The 20,468-nt window shown below is 44.2% G+C and overlaps 1 protein-coding gene and 1 long non-coding RNA gene across 2 annotated transcripts in view; both read left to right on the plus strand.

Annotated features, from left to right (window-relative positions):
- Window positions 1-20,468, plus strand: part of Xkr6 (XK related 6) — a 218,513-nt gene that overhangs the window by 49,797 nt on the left and 148,248 nt on the right. The window lies entirely within an intron of this gene.
- Window positions 5,172-8,446, plus strand: LOC116084885. Its single transcript, XR_004116304.1, has 2 exons — window positions 5,172-7,716; window positions 7,825-8,446. It is a non-coding gene; the product is annotated as an uncharacterized LOC116084885 (long non-coding RNA).

Below are 20,468 nucleotides of genomic sequence, written 5' to 3' on the forward strand. Positions count from 1 at the left end.
CAGTAGAGTCTGGTAGCTAGGTGTGAAGCAGGAGGAAGAGGGGTGGAGCCCTCCCTGTTGAGGTATTCCATTTAATAGACTGTGTTAATCATAATTTCCTTGCTATAATGTACAAATGGTATTGGCAAGAAACTTTTAGCATCTACTAAAATGTCAAAATGGAAAGACGGGAGTATTCTGTGAAGCTTGACAATGAACCTCATATGACCCAAGGGAAGGGCCCGCCAGCTAGTGGCAGGTGTGAGAGCTGGTAGCACAGTGACACTGGCAGCAGTTTAACATTCACATGCAGGGGCCCAGGAGCAGTAGCATGAATGGTGCACTTGCAGACAGTCAGGTGGACATGGGCATTTGTCTAAAGGAGGTTTTCTTCAAAATTGTCTTTGTATCACTCAGCCTGATATGTAGGTGATGTAGGAAAAGATACTCCATTTTGGTCTCAGTTCCTGCCTGGATGCTACTGTTTATACTCTGCTTAGCCACCTCCTGTCCAGCCCTTGTGTCTCAACACAGTCTTCTTCCCAGTCCTCAGTCAGGACTGTGTGTGATCTGGAACCTGTGGAAAGATGGCTCCCAGAGAGGTCCAGAGAGGCGGGGCAGAAGGCCAGTGGGGTCCTGATGAAGTCCTTCAGGCATACCCTTCAGCCCTAGTGCTTTTCCTTCATGAAAAGTAACATTCCACACCATTGCCTGATGGTTTGTGCAATGAAAGCAAACATCCCTAGCAGTCTCATGTTATTTATATGCTATGGTGTAGTCAGTTTCCAATAAACACTTAATGAGCGATTAGATGCCATTGGAATGTGTCAGTCAAGAGGTTGGTGAGAGGAGGGGTGGGGGTTGTTCCAATGTCGGCAGCATGCTGTGCTTATGGGTTGGAAGGAAATGGAAAGGGGAGGAAGGGGTGGAATAATGTGTACAGGAGACTTGAGCAGAGAGCCTGAGAAGGGAGGCCTTTGTGTTGCCTTGAGATGAGGGAGAGGGCTTTCAATAGCAGCCTGCCATGGACATACACTGTTCCCTTTGGCGATAGCCTCAGGACAGGTGTCTGTGTCTTTCTCTAAACCTTGCATGTATTTGTGGTGAGAAGCAGTACAGCATAGCTATATTTAAGCTCATCGCTTGGGGTTGGATTCTGATAACATCGGTGTGCCTGTGCTTCCTGTTGTCCTGTTCAGGTCTGATCAGTCCTGATTTGGGGCAGTTCTGAGGACTGTGAAGTCAACAAAAGGGGCTTCCTGCAGCATGTTTTGCCAGACTCGTACTTGAGAGGCAGATTTTCTTCACTGGTATTTTACTGGGAGGTTTGGCTCTAGTCCTGTATTTCATGTGTAAGGAAGGATAGATGTCTCAGAATAAGGCAAGATGGAACATACTTACAGAGATGCTGGGTATGGAGACTGCCATCTTTGAGAGGTCCAGCAACAGCATGGGGTTTCTAGGTGGTTTGTGTCTCTGGGTGGAAGATGTGCCTAGTGATTCTCACTAATTTTGAAGCACACACTATGTTATTGAACAGCTTAAGACCTTGGAAGTAAAAAACCAAGCCCTGTGACATGCCCTGAGTTTACTGGAGTCAGAAGCATAAGTATATGCTGGAGTTATGCAGACTGAAGGACATTAGAAGAAGCAAGAAGTGGCCAAGTTCAAGAAGCATGGCTGCCAGGCACACCAGCAGTTATCCCCCACAGTCTTTGACATCCCAGCTTCTCTCTAGCTGTGTGTGTTGTCATGTTCATAGTGTCTCATATTAGACATGACTGAGAGCCAGCAGTTTCTGTTAATTTTTAATACAGTCTGTAGAATTTTGAAATGCTTAGTAAAGTACCCAGGTAAAAATTTTGCTAGAAAAGTAATAATTGTTCACAATATAGAAATCGCACTCTAGACCACAAAGTAGTCCGTGAAAGCCGTTCTCCTGGGATAGCTGTTTCTCAGCCAGCCATTCACAGTGTTTATCTCTTCCCCTGTCTACGCTTTTCTTACTGTTACTTTTTGCCCTGCTTCAAATAATCAAATAGCTATCTCTCTATTCTGCAGCAGCATTGGTGTAGCTACTAATGTACCCAGGGCATGTTTCCATAACAGCAAGAGCAGTGGCAGCTTCATATCTGCTTCATTATGGTTTTGGGCAGGGGGCTATTTACATGTTAACAGTAATGCCACCATATACCTGTATATGGATGAGCCAGTGCTTGCTTTCACTGAAGAAGCACACGAGTTTCCATGTACTACAGCACTGTTGTTGAAACGGAGAGTTCAGAAAACTGTTTTTTATTGCTCAGTATTGTACTTTGCTTTCTCACCCACCTATGTATTTATGTTCAAATATGTGTATAAAAGTAAAAATCTTGGACTGGACGGATGGCTCAGTGGTTAAGAGCACTGATTGCTCTTCCGAAGGTTCTGAGTTCAAATCCCAACAATCATGTGTTGGCTCACAACCATCTGTAATGGGATCCGATGCACTCTTCTGGTGACAGAAGACAGCTGCAATGTACTTATATAAATAAAAATAAATAAATATTTTAAAAAATAAGTAACAATCTTAACTTTTTGTTTTAACTTTATTAGTGTCATTAAGCATAAAAATAAATATGTCATAATTTCAGAAAAATGAATGAAGTATTATTTTGGCTTTGTAGTCCAAATGTGGAATTTGATGATTGTTACTGTTCCAGCTTTTACAAGGACAGAAAGGAGTCTCCAGGGAGACTGAAGCCATGAGACTGTGTGCAAGTGTGTGCGTGCTCATTTTTCTGAAATCAAGTTGCTTCTGATACTTTATATTTTAGTGTCATATTAGAGGCTTCATTTCATGATCATTTGTTCATTGACGTGTGTTTTTATTTTTAGCTCTAAGCAAAAGACATGAGGCCTCAGCTGAATTGAGGTGGCTTTGAGGTCATCCGATTTCTAGACGTGTGCCGTCACCTGGTCCTGAAAGCCCTCCACACAGAATGGTAATGGCAAAATTGGAGGGATGGAGAGGGCCTCATGTTCCCACCTCTGCCCTCCCCCAACCTTTAAGTATGTTGGAGAAACAGTATTTAGAGGAAGGTCTAGGCTTAATTTCTGGGAGAGACTAAGATTATTTGCTCAAATTCAAAAGGTGTCCTCAGCTGCCATCAACTCAGAGAAGGGGCTGTCCGTGCCATTTCATGTCCTGCACTTGACATAGTACCATTGTAGCTTCTAACATTATCTCACGAGTTTGCTGCATGTTAGCCAAACTTGTGAAGTTGCTTCATTGCTGAGCTCTAAGAGGGGGCAACTTCGTCCCAGTCTAGTGGGCCATGCAAAAGAAGGCAGCCTTCAAGTTGTTTGTTGCCCAGGGAACAGTTGCATTTTGAAGCAATGCCTTGTTGCTTCTCATGTTTCCTTGCATGGATGCTCATAAGCACTTCTGGGCATTATCTCTCACTTGTCTGTAGTATTTTCTCTGCCCATAACCATACATGTCGAGGGTGTCAAGATTCAGAGAACATTTCCATCCCTTCAGGTATGTGACATTTTATGATGAGTGAAACCTTCCATGGAGCTCTGGCCCCAGGAGAACCGAGCTCTTATTTGAATCTCCACTAGTCCTCACTGGCCAGCCTTGTCCTATTTAAGACAAAAGCAGTGGTCAGTGGGTAGTTTCTATATGCAGGGTTACAGATTTCTTGGAAGAGAGAAGGCTGAGCTCTTGGTTTTCTATATAATGATGCCCTGGCTTTAAGTGGCATGGTTTCTAAACCATGGTAGAGGAGTTGGTCATATGGTTCATTTTTGTGTATTAACAGTGCCTTAGTAAAAATATGCAGAGAGCAGTATATTTCTGAAGTTACAGTTCTAGCACTAGAGAGACATGAGCAACATAGTGAGTGATACTGTCCTAGATGTGTGGTATGGGGAAAGTCTTAATGAGACATCATTAAGAAATCAGTCATACCAGCACTGCTGATGCCTGTATAATTAGAAATTGTAATCTCTAGCCAGGCTTAGTGCACACACCTGTTATCCCAGTACTCCTGAGACAAAGACAGATCAATCTTTGTGAGTTTCAGGCCATCTGGGTCTACACAGAGTTCTAGGCTAACCAGGGCTACATAGTGATAGCGTTCTTGCTCTCTCTCTCCCTCCCTCTCCCTCTTTCTTCTTCTCTCTCCCTCTCTCCCTGCCCCCCCCAACAATCTAATTTCTTCTCATTACTCAAACAACAGGTTTTTTTGTTTTTGTTTTTTTGTTTGTTTTTTAAATCTCTTTTTCATAGAAGAAAGAAAGCAAAGCAAGCACACTTGGCTATGCTGTGGCGCCTTTTGAGGTTAGAAGGACTTTAATGTCAAGTGCTAGGCGTTCATGCGCTGGAGGACAGCTAAAAAGCAGCTTCTAAAGGTGTGGGTTATCCAAGAAAAAGCCTGTAGCTTCATTTATGTGCCTTGGTGTCTTTGCCACAGTGATCATGTCCAGGAGAGAAAGACAGGACTCCTGCTATTTTAAAGACTTATAAATGTGAAATGGTCTTGACCCAGCAACTATTAATCAGACAGGTGGCACAAATGAGAGTAGTTGGATATTTATTTTGCTGTACGGAGTCTGCTTTGTTTAAAAGCTAATGTAACATGAGTAAAGCATTGATGTTGAAATGTTTTGAAATTTATACAAGTAAATATTGACCTTTTCTGAAAAGTCTTTTTCTTTGCCCTTGTTTAATTTATTTTCCCTTTTTTGTTTTTTAGGTTTGCAATTTTTTTTGGTGATGGCATGTTCAGAATCTTGGATCCCTAAATTGAATGTTGGAAATATGTAGGAGCCTTGGAAATTATGTTGTTTTCATATATTAATGTCTTGGTAGGTGAATTAGTAGACTAATAAATGTATGTAAAGGAACTCTATACTTGTAAGGTGACGGGTGTGTCTCAGGACTGTCACCTGTCTGAGTGCTGTGCTCTGGAGACAGCTCTGCTGTGGGGCTTCTCTGTGGACCTCTCACTGTCCTGGGCAGTCTGTGGGATTCTTCCCATGATGCTTTGGTTAGCTGGTCTTCTTTCCTACCTACAGTGTGAGCTCCTTAGATCACAGGGATCATTGATCAGGAGTTTTGAAGAGAAGAAAAAAGCATCAAGTGACAATCTTAAATGCAGTAACTACAGAATTTCTACCTGGAAATCATCTCACAAGGTCTGTATTAGAAAATGTAAATTTTTTTAAAACTCATATATGTGTAGCGAAATGCTGCCAGTTTTTAAAATCAGGCATTATTGTAGGTCAGAGGTGTTGTTCATGTTGAGGGAATAAGGGTGGCTGCTCTCATCTTCTTCCTGTCTCCTCCTTGTCAGTTGATGTGGTAATGGGAAGGAGTCAGTAGTCTGTGTAAAGAGAAAAGAAGGCATGAATTTCCTGAAAGGATTAATTTCCCTAAAACAAAACAAAAAATAAACAAAAACCCCTTAAGTCAGTTCCCTTCCCTGTGTGGGCTGCTCTCATGTAGAAGGTGGGTGGGAGAGTGTTCAGCCATAGACAGATGGATGGTGGTATCAGGTGCAGATTAGAGTTGCTGTTGTTATCCTTGGTGTTTCGTTGTCCTTTGTCTGCCTCCTGCACCTGCTGGGATTCAGAGACTTGAGGAAGCTTAGTTACTTTGTCAGTGTGAAAACTGTCCTAACTGGGGAGCAGTGATTGCAGGGACCACAGTTAGTGCAGCCGGGAAGGTGAGGGAGTGCAGGAGGCCGAGGAGGCTGAGTCAGCTCAGGAGAGCTTCAGTGAGTTTCATTATTGGCGAGTTGGCCATTGTTCCTGGAGACCTTCCTCACCTGCAGTCACTGTTATCCTCGGATTTCTGTGAGGAGGTTTTCAGAAACTGGCTGTACTATTGCCAGTGACCCCCTTCTAATTAAAATTTAATTACACCATTTCCCTCCTTGCCTTTCTTCCCTTCAACCTTCTCCTCCCTTTTCAGTGGCAGGAATTAGATGATACTTATTTAATGGAAAGCACTGTATAGATTTTTTTTTTTAATTGTTACATACCAGTCTCAGCATGTGTTGCCTAACTGCTTTCTGATCACAACTGGCTTTCAAAAACTCTCCTTCTGCAGCACTTCTGTCAGTAGAGGGTTTCTTTCAGCCAGTTCTAGCCACAGTATTGATTGGGCCTGGGTATCTGATATACCCAAAACGAATTAGCCAGCCAGAAAAAAAACCTTTGTCCCCACCAGAATAAATATTTTAAAGACCTTCTTAGATTCTGAAAACCATGAGTACAAATGAAAGAGACTTAGGAAAGAGAAAACCTTAGGAGCCTGACAGCACAAAGTGCTGGTGGGCTGCAGACTGACCTTCTCAGAGCAGATCTCAGGGAACAGCGCCTCCTGGAGGGGAAGAGAATGCTGGGATGTCCTGGACACCAGGCAGTTCATGTTGTCATAGCTAGTTTTCACAAGCAGGCCATGGAGTTTAAGAATAGTGAGGCCAGTGATTGGAAATATTGATATATTTCCTAATGGTGAGTTTGAATTATTATCACATGTTCTAAGTGTGTTGGCAGCTCAATGGTAAATTTAACTTCAAATAAATGTCTTAAATATTAGAGAAAATACATTATCAATAATATACTTTTGTTCCTGCTGTATAATTTTACAAAATTCTGTAGAATATTATGTATATTGAGAACTGAGGGCATAGATATGGTCACGTTGGCCGCCTCCTAGACGCTTCTAGGTAAAACTTTTTGTGGTACTGATTAGAGAGCATTGCAGTGTCTCTCATGGGAAGTCTGTCCCTTCCTGGATCACTGTGCTTTACAGCCTTGGTTCATCACACTCCAAAGAGAACAAACACATCTGTGTGAGTTACACATGTTATTAACAGAGGGACCTAGGGAGCAAGTGGAACAATAGTCTGCCACTTAGGGAAAATGAGAGAAACTCCATATGGAAGTCAGCTGAAAGCTGGGGCTTCTTCACCAGCACCCCACACACACTTGGGCACGTTGGCATATGATGATGCCCAATCTTTGGGGTCCTCGTCACATGCTCTGACTTTGATCTGCTCCCTCAGTGGTTCTCTGCCTCCAACTTGAAGGCTGCCCACCGCCTCTTGATGCAGGCCTGCAGCCACAAGCTGGAGCCTCCTAGAGAAAGTGGACAGACGGTGAAGTCCGTTCCCCAGGACAGGTGGAGAAAGCAGGGCTTGAGGCATAATGTGTGGCAGTGCCTTTTACTTATGACTCTTTATTCCATAAGAGGTTGAATAGTAATGCCTTTTAAACATGAACAGATACCTCTCCCCCTGAATTATTGCAAAGGTTTTCTCATGTGATCTTTCTTATGTCTTACATATTAAATTATTCTTAAATTGTGTAATAGTGACTGGAATTTGGGATTCTGTTGTGACTTGTAAATTTGAAATGCATTTTCAGGAAAATTGTCAAGATTCCCAGGTGACTCATTTTCATTCCTTGCAGCCTTTCTGGTATGTGATCCTTCCTGAGTTTGTCAGTTGGGAGGAGACACCCTTTGCCTTCTGTTCTGACTCAGTGGCTGCCTCTGGCTTACACTACTCAAAATCTCAATTGTTAGAGGTCCATTTGAACAGCTCTTGTGGGTCCTGCATGCTTCAAGTACATGCTTCCTGTGGTCACCATAAACACATCGAGTCCAAGGGGTTCCAGAACCTGCTAGACTTCTGCTACACTGCCCTGCTCATCCTACACTGCCCTGCTCATCCTTCCAGGGTAACTCCATCATGGTCCCTTCCAGCCCTTCAAAGTGGTCCTGTTTGGCTCCTGAGTCCACATAGAAATATCAACACATAGTTCACCCCTCTTCTTTCCCATTGTCAGGCTGCATTCTGCGGAGAACAGGAGCTTCGCATCACCTTACTGAGAGACTCATTCCTGATGTATTTCCATCCTCCTTCCTGAAGAGAAGCAGCATTTTAGACATAGGGGCCTTGGCTGACTAAGGACTGTCTCTAGAAAGTTCACAGCACTATATTATAAATGTGGCCTCAGTGTGCTGGTCATTGCCATTGTGATTTCCCCAACTGCCATGTACTGAAGTCCGAGAAGTGTAGTGCGCCTCATGCATGGGAAGACCCAGAGCTGCCTTATGAGTATGGAAGCTTGCTAGGACCTGAAGAGAGCTAGAGATGCTCCTGTGTTTCCCTTGGTGGCTAAAAACCCCTATATAGAGAAAGTGTCTGTGTCAGCAAGATATGTCCAGACCGTAGACCAACTTTTTAAGCCCACATGTGTCTGCATTGAACCTACACGGACTACCAGGTGCATGTTTGTAAGCCATCCTTTACTCTTTTTTGAAAACTTGGTTACATTGACATGTAAGTTTTTTACATATAAATTTCAGAAGCAATACAGATGTGTTTTGTGGAAAGGCTATATACTGCTTGTAATAAATTTCTGACTCTTGCTTAATAAAAATTAAATGATCCAATTATGGAAAATCCAACACTTGGAATTTTTTTTGGTGGGGTGGTGGTAAATGTATGGCTGTTTTTACTTTTCCCGTAATATATGCATATTCTCTGCAGCTGCTGCATCTAAATCCTGTGGTCAGGAGTCATATGTTTTCTCCAGAAACTCTTAAGCTCTTGGCTGTAGTCACTAAGTGCTTAGGGTACTGGAAATGCATCTCAAGATTTTCTGTGAACATAGCAAACTTTGTCCAAGTAAAGTAGCTTTATACTCGGAAGGAGGTTTTAATAAGTGAGTGGGGGATGGGGCTCAGAGAGAATGGTAAAGACCCCTGTCTGGAACAAGAGTAGATAAGCTTATATGCACCCAGGGGCTCAAGGGTCCTCAGAACTCCTGGATGACGGACGGAATGCAGCACATTCAGCATGCACACGCAACAGAGTATGGGGATAGGAATATGAGGACAAGCAGAAACTCAGAGTAGAAGATGGAAGTTTTAATCTGGGGGTGAAAGCTCATGATGGCCAGGCCCAGCACTCAAAAGGCAGGAGGCTTGCCCCTTATCAAGGACAGTTGGGGCTATAGAGTGGATTCCAGCCAACAGCTTTCAAAAACCAAGACAACCAAAATATATATACCTCACTTTACTTTATGTCAGGCACATAAAATTATAAGTTTATAATTATAAGTTTTATAGTTATAAGTTTATAATTTTATGTACTTGACATACTGTTGAATTCTCTTAAAGATATTTGTACAATTTCTCATTGCCCTTTGAAGTCAAAAGCCTGGGAGATGCTGTTTCTTGGCAGTGTAGGTCAGTATTAACAGGTTGACTGAGTTCTGCCTAAAGGACTTGTTAAACTTTCAAGTCCCTTAGTAGGGTTTCTGAGACCAGTCAAGGGGATTGTGACCATTCCTTTAGCACACAGTTTAGCAGGTGTCTTTATAAAGCAAATCTAATGGTGTAGCAGTGTCAGCATGGAACCAGTGCTTGGCCGAGACCTTTCTGGAAATCTCTCACATTATCAATATGTTAGAATTCAGTGGGAAACTCAGATGATGTAGATTCCTGACAACACAAGATTTTCAGGAAATGATTTATACCAGCCTGTGGATTATAGTTGTTAATTTTGTATAAGTGCCTGTGTACACACCCATGCCTGCATGCATGCTAGAGCTTGAGTATAGGGTCAGGAAATGGTTTATGAACATCAGTACTCCGCTCGCACCATGGGTTCTGGGATTGGACATGGGTCATCAGGCTCGTGTGGCAGGTGCTTTTACTCATTAAGCCGTCTTCCTGACCTGGATTAATCAATTTTCAAAATTCTGCTGATCTAGAATATCAAGTTTAAGGCTGATTTTTGCATGTCATAATCTTCTTTAGCTGGATTACTTTTATTAATAAGCTTTAAAGGATTGAACCAAAATACACTGAAGTGTCCCCGATGCCTTTGAGAGATGTAGCCGTCTTCATCTTCCTAGGAATGGCCTTTTCTAGAAAACTTTAAGTGCAGTAATTGCAGTTTCTATACCTTGTCTACCCATGGGCCAGCCACGGTGCTAAGTGTGTCACGGAGCCACTTTCTTGGGATGCCATGGCTTTTCTTTGTCTTCTTCAAGAGTAGGATTGGACATTGTTCAGTAGGTCTTACTGGTACAACATTCAGAGGAGGCTCCGTGACTTCTGACCTGGTGCACAGCACTCTTGGAGTTTCTCCCTGACCTCTTGGGACTGTGCCAAGTTCTTCCCCGGTTGTATATTAGAGGACGGTTGTTCTAGTTTAGTGGGTTTTTTGTTTTTTGCTTTTAGAATTTGTTTTTAAGAGACCCAACAGTGAATTTCTTAAGTCCTGGGCTGTGATTAGTGAGGCAGTTACTTCTTCCATTCATTGGGACTTAAAAGCAACATTGAAATTATCAAATAAATGAACTTGGCTGCAGGGTTGTCTTGGACTGTGTCATTCTCCAGGGCTGCCCAGCCATCTCACCGGGGCTTCTGAAAAATCCATGGAACTTGCCATTAAGACTTTGAACCAAAGAGTTTTAATATTCCCAAATTATTGCAAAGATTACTCGTCAGTACCTATTGAAATACTTCTTAAAAATACAGCATCTAGAAACTGATTGTTTTATGATTTTTACTCTGAAGAGGAAGCAAAAGTCTCTTTGGGTCTTTGATGACGGTCTCAAGCAGGAAGCTTAGCTGTCTCTCTGCATTGCTCCCAAGATGTTTACATTTGTGGTCAACTGGCATCTTAGGTTTCCCTTACAAATTGGAGAGTTTTGGTTGGTTGGTTGGTTGGTTTGGTTTGGTTTGGTTTGGTTTCTGCTTAGATTTCTTTATGGCCTCTGTAGAAATCCAAAATCCAGATCACAGAACAGGCTTTCATGCAGCTTTAAAGCTGCTTGTGGAATCTTTAGGATATATTGGAGACATTGTAGAATGGCTCCCATCTTAGGGAAATGGGAACAGTGTGGCTTGAGTGTAACTTTTGGGTGGCTCCAGGCTGCCCTTTGCTCTCTATTTGTCAGATTTGGCAGTTGGAATTTCTTGGTTTTACCAAGTTGAAGGCAGGTATTGGAGTCTGCCAGCATGAGCAAAAAGTTTTTCCAGCTCTCCAAGAAGCCACTGTAGTAAATTGTTTCTTCCTTCTAGATTTTAATTTTAAAATGTCTGTTTAAATTAAAATAGAGTAAAATTCATTCAGTATCTGCCATTTCCTCTAAAAAAGACAAAAAAAAAAAAAAAAAAAAAAAAAAAAAAAAGAAAGAAAGAAAGAAAGAAAACCGAACAATAATAAAAGCTTTGCCATCAGCAGCTGACCCAGAAGCCCATTTACAGCTGTGCTCATCCTTGTGGTGCATTGCTCTGAACATCTGAAGAAGATAAATGCGATTGTTTGGGCTTGATGGGGCAGAAGTGTGTGAGAGGACCATTCCTCTGCAGGCCTTCCTGGGCCGTCTTCTGTCACACTGCTCTCTCTGGAGGAAGCTGCAGACCATCTTGTGAGTTTAGAATCACAGGCACCAGGAGGAAGAAGGAATGGGCAGCCAGGCAGGAATGGTATGTGACTCCTTGGGGTATAGGCAGGTTCAGTTGGGGTGTCTCTAGAGCTGGCCTGAACTGTTGAGTTCTGCATCATCATCTTTCCACTTGTTGGGAGCTCAGGCTGCACTAGCACTGCTGAGGCAGATGCATTGTGAACAGGCAGGCATTCTGCTATCTTAAGACTCCTTGGGATGGTGGAAGATGACTGTCTTTTGCCATCTTGCCAACTGGAAGCTCTCACTTTTCCATCTTCTTTCCTCCCACCCTCTTCAGTGTGAGCTACACCAAAAGCTTTCTTCCAGAAGATTGTTGAAAGACTTGGTTCAGCTGGATGCACCAGTTACGTCCCTTCATTCTTATGTTTTCTAGGTCTCGGGCACTTGTCCCAGTCTCTTGGGAATAGACCTGAGCATAAAGTTTGTTTTTGGCAACACAGGGAGCAAAACTGTGGCACTGTGTGAGGAGACTGAGGCCGTGTGTGGTGATGACTAACAATGTTAGGGTAGGTATCCCCCAGAAGGTATGTCTTGAGAAGTGTTTGTAAACATTTCTGCATCTCCACCTACTCCTCGGCCCACATTATGTATGCACATCAGCTGTGGGCAGCCTCTTGTCTCTCTCTGCTTACCTTGCCTGATTTCCCACTACCCGGCTCAGACATCAGCTCCACGGCACTAAGGGTTTATGACACTTAAAATGCAGAGGCTCCACCAGAAGGGAGTGATGTTCTTCAGGGGTCTAGAGACCAGGCCTAGGTCGTGCCGCCAGACATGAGAAAGGACTAGCCTGCAGGCAATCAGAAATCGACCAGTAGGAGACTCCATGTTTTCATGCTGCAGGGAGGAATTGCATCTCTGGGCATAGGGATCCTCTGCTGTCTTCTGCAGCTTCCCCTTCGTGCATAGGTTTAGAACTTCTAATGAGTGAGGGGCAGAAGGTGGAGAATTAGAGGTTTCCCCCCCCCCCCCCCCCCCCGCTTCCATCTCTATACCTTTTTTCTTCAAAATGTACACAGCTTGTTTTAAAATCTTGATATGATTTGCAAACCTTACTTTTCATTAACCATCCTTGCAGACCAACCCCTCCCCCCTCTTCTGTGTAGTACTGGGTTTGAATCTAGATGTCATACCTGCTAGGCAGACCACTCCAATCCTTGTCTGTGTCTGTAGCCCCACAATTTGTTGCAGTTTTAGCAAGTACACGTTCTTCAGGTGAGCGCATCCTTCTCAGTGTCTTCCTCTGTGTGGATGGAACCAGCTCTCTCGGATGGACTCCTTGTCACTGCAACAGAATACTGGACTGAAACGGCTTAGGTGTGGCAGTAGGTCATGACACCAGCAAACATGACACTGACCTGTGAATCTGAAAGCTGGGGTAGCTGGGTCTTAACCCATAAGCTCCACCACTGTAGCCATTGGTCAGCTGACTAGACCCATGACCAGAGGCTCTCCCACCTTCCTCTGAGCTTCTCTGAGCAGGGACTCAGCTGTTCAAACACATGAGCCTATGAGGTCACTTCTCTGTCCAAACCACAATGCCCCTACTGCTGGAAGTTAAGTTTACATTTAGGTTCCTTCCATGTTTTCTTTCCTACAAGCTCAGTGCCAGTGACCACTCCTGTGTAATTTCTGTCCTGCTCCATCACCTTGGTGTGAGTTAGCAACACTTGGAAACTTTGGGTGTGCATATCTGAGATGCACTATACAAGGATGCACCGCTTCCGGATGCCCCCTCTGAGTAGTGTGTGCACTTTTTAGAACACTGAAGTTGGATGGCATTTCCCTTTGGACTTGTGAGCCTCCTGTGCCACCTGACCTAGCTACTCATGATATTTTTCCCAGTCAGGTTTTACAGCACAGACTCTAAGGTTTACAGACCTTCCCACCCTATTGTGAAACTGCTTTGATTTCAAGTTTTCCTGGTCTAATTAGGCAGATCAAAGAGAAGTGTTCTCACTGCAGAAACTGGAGATCTGCAGCGAGTTCTGATGTATCTCTCTGTCTAGTCTTCTTAGGGTGATGGTGTGAGTATTTCTCCCAGTCTTCAGGGGAGGAGCCTTTAGGGTGTGGCTCAGTTTTTGTTTGGTGCTTAGGGCTGGCAGTGCTGGTCATCTTCCCACGCTGCCCACCCAGGTCTTCATAAGATCTCTAGATGCTTTCTAGATGAAGTCATTGGGCACTAAGTGCAAAGTGGAGCCTTTAGGTCCTTGGCCTGGTCTAAGAGCTTGACTTAAAAGTCATTAATTCTATTTTTCCCCCAAGATAAATTCTACCTGGAAATTGTTGTTACACTATATCTTCCATCTCCCACCTACATCATGTCTCCTCAGGAACTCACAAGCTTGGTTCTTATGTTGTGAGGCATCCACCAGAGAAGATCCACTCTGACATGGATTCAGGACAATAGAAAGTCTTTATTAGCAAGCCAAAATCTCAGTGCAGTCCTGAACCTTATTCCAAGTGAGTTTTTTTCTTTTGTGTATGTGCATGTGTGTGTGTGTGTGTGTGTGTGTGTGTGTTTATACATGCACACACACACAATTCAAGGTTAGTCTATCTAGGGACTTTTGCAGAACTACGGACTTTGATAGATTAGGTTCATGTCCTCATGTTTTGGCAGGTGGTGTTGCCCGATTGTTGGTTTCAAGGCCCGAGTGATACATCTTGATGTTCTGTTGTGCTAAGGTCTGGGGCCTTTAACATTCCCCACTGAGTCTGTGGACATGAGTCAGATTGGAGATTTATATCATCTCCTTAGCATGAGTGTTTTAGAATTTATTGTTTTGCATAGTTAAGTAGGTAGTTGAATAAGCAAGGTCCTATAGTGAGAACTAGGAGCAAAAGGATTAATGGCCTAGTCATGGATATAAGTAGAGTAGTTAATGAGAGAGACCAAGATTTAGCAGTTGTTAGGATCTTGATGGCTGGATGTCTTAATTAGGGTTTTACTGCTGTGAACAGACACCATGACCAAGGCAACTCTTAGAAGGACAGCTTTTAATTGGGACTGGCTTACGTTTCAGAGGTTCAGTCCATTATCATCAAGGTGGGAACATGGCAGCATCCAGGCAGGCGTGTTTCAGGAGAAGCTGAAAGTTCTACATCTTTATCTGAAGGCTGCTAGCAGAATACTGGTTTCTAGGCAGCTAGGACTAGGGTTTGAAAGCCCATACCACAGTGACACCTACTTCAATAAGGCCGTACCTCCAAATAGTGCTACTCCCTGGCCAAGCATATACAAACCATCACACTGGGGTTTGCTTGTTTGCGTTTGTTGTTTTTTCTTTTTGTTGTTGTTGTTCTGCTTTTTCCTGACCATAGCTAAACTCTTTAAAACCATCCCTGACTGATTGACTGGCATAGGAAGCAACAGGCATCTCCCAGTACCATACAGAGACCTTCTCCACTAGTAAAGAGAAGGTCCGATCCTCTGATTCAAAGAACAACCTCAGCTAAGGAGTCTGACTGGACTCGAAGCCTGGAATCAAGAGTTTTCTAGATGACCCAGGTTTGTATCTACTTGAGTACTGAATTCCTTAAAATTTTTATAACCCCATCTCCCACTTACACCTTCCACTCCACCCCACCCACACCCCTTCCCTGTCCCCCATCCCCTTCCACATCTTATCCCTCATAGATAGCTAGGGCTGAGGTTCTCACTATAGAGGAGCCTGAGGTGCCTGCCCCTACCAGCAGGGGGATGGGAATGTGGATGGCTCACTGCGTGTGGTGAAGTATGAATCTAGATTTTGATCTAAATGAACACCTGTGCTATACCATGCAGAAGGACGAAAAGTAGGATCTCCTCCAGTGTAAACAATTCAGAAGATGCACACTTGGTTAAGCAAGCTAGGGGGTCTCTAGAACCTGGAACTATATTCAACTGCCATTCCTGGAATTACCCTGCTGTGTACAACTGCAGGAGTCTGTAATGGGGAACTATCTAGTGGGTATTTTGGTGACATTAAACAGACACCCTTACCCTGGAGGTCCCTAAGGGTGAACTTAGGTTGGGTCCACTTACAGCTGTTAGGGCTGGAAGTGGCCAATGCCAGTCTATCCACTGAAACTCAACCCACCTTCCAGATAGCTATTCTCAACCAGACTTAGGTCAGGACCGCTGGCTATGCCTGAACCCCAGCCCCTCACATTATGTTGGCTCCAGGTTCCAGGTTGGGATTTTATGAACCCATATAAAGTCGCCAGGCTTGAGCTTGTGGGCAGGCTCAGACACAAGCAAACGCGCCCTCTCAACATTCTCTAGAGACTAGCCCCCTGGGTCTGTTGCAGGCCTTGTAGAGAACTCAATGTGGGATGCACCTGGCCCTTAGGGGAGCAAAGGTTAAGAGGTTGATGCTTTTTTTTATTTTTATTTTTTTAGTTTTTTGCCAGTTCCAAGGACTTACTTAGTCTGCCTGTCATGGGCTTTGTAGCCTTTAGGCACAACATAGTTTTCAGTCAACATTTAGGGACTTTGTCAGGTTTAGGAAAATTTTGCAGGTGAAGGCCAGACCATTATTAGACCACAGGGAGAGGGAAAACTCAACTTCATTGTAATATCTGGGCCTGAGTAACTCAGGTTTAGTTTCCCCCAGATAGGTGGCCAGGTGGACTTTGGTGAACATTGGTCTTGCAATAATGGCAGAGTACAAGACTTTTCATTTGTCAGAAACCACCACCTGTTTGCCTCTTGTTTAGCATCCACCCTTTTTGTCTACATGGTTTCTTTTTTATATAGGTTGGGCTTTGGGGCAATTCAGGTTCAAGCAGGGTAACCAAAGATCTGATGAGGTGCACAGCGGGGCTGCCTTCTGGGTGGCTAATTCCTCTACCCTATTTGTTTGGGCCTATGGGGATTCCCCTTTTGATGCCCTTTGCAGTAGACGATGGCTACTTCACTAGTAGGGCCTGGATTTTTCCTGGTTTTGATTTCCTTTTTGGCTAAGTTGAGGAGTCCCTTCTCTCTCTATGGAGGTGGGCCATGACAAATGTGAACTGACTATGTATACCATGATGATTTAGCCCTGTTCCCATTGAAGTCACTGAGTTAATTAGCCCTTTGGGCCAGAGTCTCTCAGCTGAGGGACTGGGCCCCCTGTCTTGTCCAAGGGGACAACAAGTGGTTTCATCTTGAATAAAATGGCTCCCTTCAGAGTATAACACCTCTTCTGCTGCTTGTAGCAGGACATGTGTTAGGTCACGTCTGATGGATTGGACCACATGAGTCACTTTTAGTTGAAGTGGGAATCAGGAAGTGTGGACAGAGGCCAGATTCACCTAGCCTGCTAGCCCTGGAGTAGAACGGAGCAGAACACAGCAGCTGGGGTGAGGGCCTTTCTTCAGGCAGGAGCTGAAGCTGCTGGAGCCCATCTTTCACCAACGGCACAAGTGTTTCCATATCACCAACACCTACCTGGATCAGCTGAGCTGTGAGGTCTTAGTGGCTGGAGCTGGAGGGGGCAGGGCATCTTGTTTCATTGGATTGGTGCCAGCGGACCCTGCCTGCACCCACATTACAGAATCATACCCTTCTGCACCTCCCATCTGGGTGGTGATGTCAGATAACCCTAACAAACTGCTGCCTCTGAGAGGCCATTTGGGGTTATTGTCTGGCTAAGCTGATGACTGAAGTTTTATAGAATTGGATATGGGGCCAGTCCAGAAATCCCTGGTGATGCATTGTCTGGGTGTCATGCATCCACCTTCCTGGGAAGCCCCTCAGGAGGGCCAAAGTTTGGAGTGGTTAGGAACAGTTCCTGGCCCAAAGTCAGTTTGTCATCTTCTCTTACTAGCATGGCTATATTAGCAACTGTTCACAGACAAGCTGGAAACAAGATCAGTTCTCCTGAACAGATAGAAGACTGGCTGCTTCCATGGTCCCAGTCCCTGGACAAAGACCTACTTTGTAGGATGGGGTGCCCTTCCTTCTTCCTTTCCTGCTGTTTCTGGCTCCATACTCTGGGGTCTCTTTTATCTTTTGTTTTCCTTTACCCCCTAGATTTGAGCACTTCCAATAGTTGGGTCCTATTTATTTTATCAAACCTGTCTACCTTCTGAAGTTTTTTTTTCCCCTAATATCTGGGGACAACTGCTTAACAAAAGGAATATTTTCTAGCAGCTGTCTTTAATCCTTTAAAAAGAGGTCTGGCAAAAATTATACAGAGCCTCCTTACCTTGATCAGTGTTGGAGGTCCCATTTGGGTCAGGCAGGAGGAAAACTTGCTCTATCCTGGGAGCACTGTTCAGCCGTGATGAGCTCCCTGCCCCACCAAACCTGGCTTGACTTTTCTATCCTTTTCTCAGAGAATGGTCGGCTCTGCATTTCTCATTTATATAGATCATTGATTGAAAAAGACATAGACTATGAAAGAGAAAGGAGTTGAACTTCCTCTTTTCTTCTGGGATGGATCTGGGGAAACTATTTACTCCTTCCTCAGGTGGAACCAGCTGGTTAGCGCAGGCAGGAGAGCTAACCAAGGAGCACGTGGCCAAGGAACAATTTCCTCCTCTCTGTGCACACTCCACATAGGTGGCAGAAGTCTCTGGTTCAGAGACTGGGCTACTTCCTACTTCCTTCCACACAAGGAGCAGGACCAAGACCTCGGGGACTGTGTGAATGGGGTTGGGAGACGAGGTGGAAGTTTCAGGTTTCTCTGGTTGACCTGGCCTCGCCAAAATGATTAAGGTCACCAACTAGAGGACACCGGACTTAAGGAAGTGTGGTGGTGGAGTTGTCTTACACTATATAAATAAAGCCACTGCTCAATACATGGAAAATGGCTTGGGTGGTTGGGGTTTCCCAGTCACCATGTTCTACATCGCTTGAATCATCACTGGGCCACCAACTCCAAAAGATGGTCAATCCATTTCACAGAAGGCCCAGAGATGATTTGTTTGTTTTTCATGGAAGAAGCATATCATATCTGTTCTCTCTTGCAAAACTTCCCTTGGGTTGTGACAGCCACCAACCACTGTTGCTGCTCAGAGCTGCCACTAGTGTCACCATAGCAGTAACAGTAGCTGCCTCCGAAAGGGATGTACGTGATTCTGGTGGGTGGCCTAGTGTGGCCTCTGAGCCTGTGGGAAGTTGATAGCCATGTTGGGGGCAGTGGAATCTGTGCAGATGGCTCACTCACCTTTCAGTTTTAGATCTGTTTATCCAACCAACAAAAGCAACAGAATCACCGCTGGCCCCCTCCCCACACCCCGCAAAGACAGCAGAACAGAGCAGAGTCTGGTGACATCTCACGTGGGGATTGACTCATCAGCCCCTTCTGGTCTCTGCTTTGTGTCCTAAACAGAAGGCATCTTAACCAGACTTACCTTCAGAGGTGACAGACTAGGTGACTTTGAATTTTGTTTCCTTTTGTTGGATTCCTGTGAGGTGATAGGTAGCGATTGATTAAAGGGAGTTCCAAAGCCCTGGAATGTCTCAGATTGTGTACCCCATTGGAGTCTCTTGACCACCTCACTCTTTCCTAGCTTTGAGGTGCTCTAAGACCCCTTGAGAGTGGGCCTGTGGGATCTCACTGGGGCCTCTAGAATTGTGAGGTCTCTACCAGAAAAGACTGCTCAAACACCAGTTCAAGCCAACAGAAAGTCTTTATTAGCCAACCAACTACACTGGGTGTTTGGCACCCCAGTGCTTTTAAGCATAAAAATCATAATCTGGGCTGATACACTTCAGTTAGCAAAAAACTAACTGCAGAAGCAGAACTACAGAAGCCAAAGGTAAGGTTAGTACATTTGGAAACTTTCCCAGAACTATGGACTTTGATGGTTTAGGTCTTTGATCTTGTTTTGGAGGTATTGCTGCCTGTGTGCTGGGTTCCAAGACCTGAATGGTATTTCATCATGGTGTCTGTTGTGCTAAGGTGAGGAGGGCCTATTAACGTCTAGGAATATATAACATTTATGCTGGTATTTTTGCTGAGAAGCCTTCTCTGGAGCGTTCTGTTAGTTTGTGCCCGTTTACTCAACACAGTGGCTATGACTTGACTGGAACTTTTACAACCCCAGATGGGTCATTATAAGCCCAGACTGGGCAGTCTCTTTTCAGTTTATGACCTTTTTCTCAGACCTAAGCAATCCCTGACATGTTAGACAAGAGCCCAAGGCCAACTGGATCTATATTTAGAAGTAAAGAACATACAGGAAAGCAGCCCCTAGAGTGGGGTCTCCCAGCATGGTATTATTCCTGCCCCACCTTTGACTTGGGGTAGTATTAAGCATTATTTAAAGAAGGCATTTCAGTGGGCTGCATAGGCCTGAGATACTCACTGGGAAGCAGCCGTGTGCCTTCATGGTGTTTGTAGGACATTGTTGAAAGGTGCTTGGTAGGTTGTCTGAGCATGTGTCCTCTGCCTGTGACCATGGTGGTGCTAGGCACATCCACACAGTTGTGAGGATGGAGAGCAGTCACAGGCCTTGATGTTCATGGGAGGTGATGGACTGTGTGGTGCTGTTGCCATGGTACATGACACAAAACAGGAGCCAGGATGCTGCTCCTGGTATCAGGGAAAGAGTCCTTGGTAATCTCACTTCCTTCTAGACCATATTAATAAAATTCTTGCAAGTCCTCTTTTAAGTGATTAAGTTAGATATCTATTGATCTGGCTCAAAGTGTTGTCTGTGGAGAAATTTTTAGAAACTTCTAAGATCTAAAAAGTCTATTAAAGCAATGTTTAAAACATTATGAGGTATGGTGGCTCAGTAAGAAAAAGGCTTCTGTGCCAAGCCTGACAACCTGGGTTCTAGACTCAGGACCCACTTGGAGAGGCAGAACCTATTCCCACAGAGTGTATTCTACACACATATGCATTCTACATAGCAAGTGCATGCCTACACACATATACATTCACAACAACTAAGTTAAGGTGTGTATATACATCTATATGCATACATATATATAAAGTATATAAATGTACATATGTATATGTGTATATACATACATATGTATATGTATGTACATATGTGTATATATATGTGTATGTATATGT

Source organism: Mastomys coucha, unplaced genomic scaffold, assembly GCF_008632895.1.
Source record: "Mastomys coucha isolate ucsf_1 unplaced genomic scaffold, UCSF_Mcou_1 pScaffold9, whole genome shotgun sequence".
In the NCBI taxonomy this organism is placed as follows: domain Eukaryota; kingdom Metazoa; phylum Chordata; class Mammalia; order Rodentia; family Muridae; genus Mastomys; species Mastomys coucha.